This window comes from Egretta garzetta, unplaced genomic scaffold (genome assembly GCF_000687185.1).
Source record: "Egretta garzetta isolate BGI_Z169 unplaced genomic scaffold, ASM68718v1 scaffold828, whole genome shotgun sequence".
In the NCBI taxonomy this organism is placed as follows: domain Eukaryota; kingdom Metazoa; phylum Chordata; class Aves; order Pelecaniformes; family Ardeidae; genus Egretta; species Egretta garzetta.
In genome coordinates, this window is record NW_009260636.1 from 691,722 (window position 1) to 697,999 (window position 6,278).

General features: G+C 40.6%; 1 protein-coding gene across 1 annotated transcript in view; it reads left to right on the top strand.

Annotated features, from left to right (window-relative positions):
* DPF3 (double PHD fingers 3) overlaps nt 1-6,278 on the top strand; it is a 92,230-nt gene that overhangs the window by 6,002 nt on the left and 79,950 nt on the right. The window lies entirely within an intron of this gene.

The following is a 6,278-nucleotide window of genomic DNA, read 5'->3' on the forward strand; positions in this document are numbered from 1 at the left end:
CTCTTTCCCCGCAATTAAACTATGTGAAGTGATGAGTCTGGATGCTGACTGTAAAGCAGATGTGGAGGAGCTGCAGCTGTGTCAGGTAGAGCATAGTGTTGTGCATTCTTCCCCGCAGTTAGTAATAAAGGTTTGCTGTCTTTGGGGTCTGCTGTTATGAGAAAGAGGCAACACACGTACTCACAGCTGTATGTGGTTTTTAAGAGGCGAGACACTACCAGTATAAAAAGTACAGGAGAAAACCCCAAAATGTAAATTAAGAATATTTAAAAAGCCTGTTTAACAGAAGAAGGTGTCTGGGAACTGAGCTCCACTCAGCAATACTGATGACTGCTTCTATGCAGTAGTTTGTGAAGAGAGAGGAAGGGGCAATAGAGACAAGTTCTAAACCCAGTAAAATCAGAGGCAAAATTCACGTTGATTTTGGTTGAAACAGTTTTTGAAGGTTCCCTACCTTCAGTATAGGAGATGTCAGCAGGTAGCTGGACAAGAGGAAGAAATGCCTGTAACCATTCAGTCAGGGTTCAAACCAAGGGCAAAATCTCAGCCAGCAAATAGAACCAGGACTCACAGCAGAGCGGATCAGAAAGAACTGGTGTAATCAGTCAGGTTACACTGATGGAAATGCTAGCAAGGGGATGATGTTGGCCCAAAGAAATGTCTGCCTCAGACTTTGTGATGATGCAAAGACTGCTGTGCCTTGGTAATTTAGCAAGGTAAAGCAGTATCATAGAGTTCGACTCTTCTTTGTTTGCATTATGCTTCTTTACTTACTGAATGCCAAATTAGCGCATCCTACATGCCACAGGGCATGAAAGGCAATTACCACAAAGTTATCAGATAAAGAGACCTCAGTATGTCTGTCTCTGTGTTGTTTTCCCTACTATAAACATCTCTTCTGCATCTCAGGAGTGCTACTTTTGTTGCATTGCCGGTGGCAGCCAAATAAGGCAAGTTATATTGCTCTGCCATTTAAATCTATTTTCCAACCAATTTCTATCTAGTGATTAACTTCCCTTATCAGTTACACCACAAAATAATTTCACTCCATCTGTGCATATCCAGAATAGACTCACTAGCCAAAAATGCGATTTTTGCCCTTCTCCGATTTAAAAGTATAAAGCCTATGGAAAACACTGGATCTCCATTTAAAGGTAGCTTTTGACAATTTGAGAAAAAGAGTGTCATTTATTTTCAACATGGACAACAGAAATATCGTATGTTCTGGAGCTGGACGCTGTGGTAAAGCCTGATGCTGAACCTAGGAAGCTACCTTAGGCTGACCTCTTTACTCCTCAGTTAAACATTAGATGACTGTGGGGCAAAGATGTGGCGATTTAAGATCCCTTAAGAAGCATAGAGATGACAGCTGTAGGACATCTAAAATAAATTTGGAGGAAATCTAACCTAAATGTTCCATCATTTAATTCCACCTAGGGCTTGACATCCTAGTCATGGCTTAGAGCTGTTCTCAGCAGCTAGAGAGCGCTTGTGCTGGGTTAATGTGCGAGTAGCTGATTTTTATCCAGGAGGCTGTTGAATTGGTTATGTTATACAAAATGTGCAAACAATGCAATTCTGCAACATCAAATTAGGGCTAAACCTTAGTTCTATTATGTTTTACTTTTTTTAACTGTTTAGAAGTACTTCTAGTAAGACTGCCACTGTAGCACATACAGAAGGGGACCTTAGCTCCAAAAGCTGTCAGTCCAGCAGTCAATGGGATCAGCGTCAGGGCGTGTGAATACTTGCTTGGGTGGCATCTGGGCTTTTGGGGTGGCTCGTTATAGCAATAAGTCATATCCAGAAGTTCAAGACTTCTACATAACTTGGGAGATACATGGATATAGGATTTTTGTTTTGGTCAGTAAACCAATTCAACAGCCGGTCAGTAAGTAGAGTCAAACTATTGTCTTGCTAGCAGTTCAATGGTATAATAAATCTTTTAGTAATAATTTATATTTATATAGTATTTATATTTATATTTATATAGAGTATTTATAGTTACAACCTACTTCTGCAGTGTTGGTACCTTGCGGGTTTAGGTAGCACATGGCCCAGTTCAGTGAGTGAGAGTTTCATATTTGGTAATACCAAAACCTAATGAAGAAAACAATCATGCTCCAACAGTCTCCTGGGTTTTTTTTGTAAAATGCAAGTGCACTATAACATTTTTCTTGGCGTCAGTTGTTGCTTGCTTCTTAATAGAACATGGTGCTTTTATTGTCCTGGTCTGTTGCTTTTATTTGGTTTGAAGTGGAAGTGTTTGGTTTTAAGAATAGTTACAGCCAAAGTTGTAAAGATCAGATCACAGCAATAGGTGTTGCTGGTGCACCCTTTAGATGTCAGTTTTCCTTTGCCACTGTACTCAGACACATGTCCATGGATTGCCCTAGTAAAGTTGTTTGATCAAGGGTCTAGCAGTGTTCATGTTAATACTTCTAATACATGTTAGTATTTCTGAGTGTCCTCCATCCTGTCCAGTAGCCTGTCCAATAGATATGTGGTAGAAGTAAAGCATTGCCAAAACTTACTTATGGTAACTGCTCTGGTGACAATACAGTCAGTATTATTACCAGACCTTTACTAATTACACTCAGTATTCCTGACATTTACTTTCACATGGGCTGGTCTTCATCTTTCAGTGGTACATTCGTATCATCAGAACCAAGCATTATGGCTCAAGTGTAGCCAAGTTTTCATCGTTGTAATGGATATGAGCTGTTATGTGAGTCATTACAGTGTAGCAGTCAAGACTCCCATGAACAGTGGTATAGATTTAAAACAAATCCCCAGTCATGGGCAGTATACTGACATGTTGCTAATACTGTGATTTTCTAGGTACAGAGTGCTAAAGTTATTAGATGATTCATGAAACTAGACTTGTGTTCAGCCAAGTGTAGTCAAACCTGATTCTCTACAGAGCTGGGCAGTGGTATTTGCATGGCACTTCAGCACGGAGCCATGGGGGTGGGGGGGGCTGGAAACAGCTCAGCTGGCTGCTTTCCTGCCCAGTGAAAGAGCAAGACCAGAGCAGAGCTCCTGTGCATGGGAGGTCTATGAGTCTGGGAATGGCTGAGGGAGAGGGTTGGGCTGGTCTGGGTAGCCTGTTCTTCCAGAGGAATGGGAGAAGAAGGAGAATTTCCAACTCTCCTACCACCACCCTGAACTGCAAGTGCCGCAAAGGCAAGCACTAGTGTTCTGGCCCTCAGTAATATCAGAGTAGATGGAAAGTTGAGGGTTAGAAATGGAAGAGAGATACCCGATATTACACCCAAGGCCCTTTGAAATCTTAATTGCTTCTTGTCCTACATACTTAGTGGGTTTGTGGTACTGGGTGGTATCATGATTCTGTGTTGGGTCAGGTATCGATATTGTGGAAGTGGTATTACCTACAGTAAACCCTGCTGACAGTCAGGTATTACCAAAGCTTTGCAGCTATGCAGATGAGAACATATAGGGTGCGTATGGCCAAAAACCCTAGTGGAATTTAAATTGGTAGTGTCCTACTTCAGTATTACAAGATGGCTAAATATAGATGCGTACATACATACACACTGAGCTTTCGTTTCACGTGCTATGTAAGTGTAAAGAATATGACTGGAAAGCTTTTGTCTCAATTCACTGCTGTCCTTCAGTTTTGGAGTGAAAGCCAACAGTGAGGTCTCTCACTGTGGGCAGCCTTTCCACCCATGTGGAGGGTGTGGAGCAGAGTTTGTGTGTGCTGCTACTCTGAATAAGCTGGTGTCCTGTGCTCATGTCTGTCCTGTTACTTACCTCTGGGCAGACTTAGTGTTCAGCTGAACTGCGAAAATGGCTTTTTTTTTTTTTTTTTTTTTTTAACCAGCTGTTGAAGAGGTAAAACAAGTATTTTTCATTTGCTATGGTGAACTATGGTAGAATTGTTTGAGGCAAGTACTGATAACAGATTTTTAGATGTCACTTAAACAATGTGGATCTGTGTTTAATATGACATATAGAATATACCTATGTGAGTGTGCTTGTGGATGAATGAATGGAATCCTTACAGATAAGCTATTATCTCTTCCAACCATCTCAATTTACCTTGTAGAGATTGTGTCTGATTGTACACAAGGTACTGTGTTTCTCCTGGGAAGTGATGAGTGCCCCCAACTCTTGTGGAAGATGGTCAGCATGTCTGTGGAGGTCAGTGCTCCTTAAGATGGGGCACTTCACCAAGATTAATTATGATGAAATTAAAAAGCAAAGCACAGAATTAGCTTTAGTATCACTTACATGATAGCATCTAGAGACTCAAGCAGCATGTTAGACCGCCATCCTGGGGGCTGTTGTGAGGGTTCTTATACTCTGTGCTGTAGCTGTATGTTATAGCAGATCTATAGCAGTCCCAAAATACAAAATATAGTAAAGGTGGTACTTTGATTCCAAAATGGAGAAATGAGTGACAAAGGCAATAAACTCCTGGTATGAAGGTTCAAGTGGAGATTTGTGGGAGAGCTGGAAATCAAACCCAAGAACACAGAAAGAGCTCAGTTCTCCTGAGTTCCATACTCTTTTTTTTTTTTTTTTCTTTCCCCAATCGCTATGTCTAGTGTCACCCAAAGATATTAGAGTCTAAAAATAATTCAAAACATTGTTTTCATGAGAATTTCCTTTTATCGTTTTTCTCAGATAAGCCAATTAATATTGGCTAGTTTTACTTTCGATTGCAACAATTTCTACACAGTCACATGTTGGTTCTTGTTCGGTATTACAAGAAGCCATGTTATTTCACTATGAACGCTGTAAGGAAAGGCATATTTTTTTCTTAAAAGTTTTGCTACTATTTAACATATATGGAAAATTCTCTGTGATTAAAGGTTAGATTCCTGTTATATTATAAAACCTGCCTATGGCTTCTCTTTAAGATCCATTGAGACTGTCTTAGGATCAAAACTGGTGGAATAATTCTGGTGCCAAATAAGAGTACTTCTGTAAAATTCAGATGAATCAGATATAATATTCCTGAAGAGGGCTGTAATATCGGTGTATTGACTGTTCAGACTTCTGTCAGGTTTCTGCAGACGTGAATTTACCAGAGATACTTTTGTATAGAGCTGATTTTAGGGTTTTTTAATTGTTTATGGCTTTTATAAACATTTGCTGTCATGAAACCTAAATTTGGGGCAGATATGACATGACAGCCAGTGGACAGGAGCAACTTTTCTCTGATGACTTGGTCTTAGATCCCTCATGTAAGGTGGAGTTTAATAGCCTGTTACCAACTTCTGTGACTTTTGCTGTCTGCCCTCCAAAATCTTGAAATTATTATTATTTTTTTTTAAAAAAAACATCTGCTTTTTATTCAAGTAATTCTGCATTCTTAAGTACTCTGGTTTTTGAAATAACTCTCCTCACCTTTTGTAATATGTTCTTTAGTATTTTAAAATATCACCGATTTTAGGGGTTTTTTTTAATTTTTTTTATTTATTTATTATTATTTTTCTCCCCACGTATGCCTGGTTCCACCTGCCAGGTGTTTAGCTGTGGTAGGACTGGCAATGGGCTGCGTGGCTGCCGGCTGCGCTGCCCGGGCACCCGCGCACGCCGGCGGTGCTGCGGGGCCAGCAGAGGGAGCAGCGAGTAGCCCGTTTTCTGCAAGGGCAGGGCCTGACTCTGGTTCACCCAAACTGAAGTCAAGGTAGGAGTCACCCCTGCCGAAACGAGTGGAGCTCCGTGGGTGTAAAACCAGGGTAGGAGAGGGACTGAGCCTCCTCCATGAGTCAACTTTTTAACAGATCTTCTTTCTGTGGCAGGAATAGCCTGTTTTTTAAATGATTATTTGTTAGAAGCAGGATCTGATTTTGGTAGGTGGTGCCAAAGCAACAGTCCTGCGGCGTATTTAGGGCAAGTGTTAGGCAAATATTGGGTCAAATGTCAAATAACTCAGCATCACAGAATGTGGATGACAATGAGCTTCATGTTTGAAAAACTGCGTGACCCACATCAAAGAATTTTACTGAGTGATTCCACGTGGTTCCTGTAGCTTCTAGGTGAGCTAGAGCAGATCTCATTTTCACCCATTCCCATCAATCTTTATTTTTGGCACCCCATGTAGCAGAAAACAAAAAAAATAGTTAACTCTTTGTGACAGGGAGGGTGGATAATTTTCAGTTCTCATTGATGTGTTACAGTGCACATCTGCACGCTGGCCATGCTGAATCCTGAGGTTGGTCTATCACATACCTATGATATATCTATATATATCACATTTCTGTAGCACTTTGGAATAAAATGAAGCTTTATATTGTGAATAT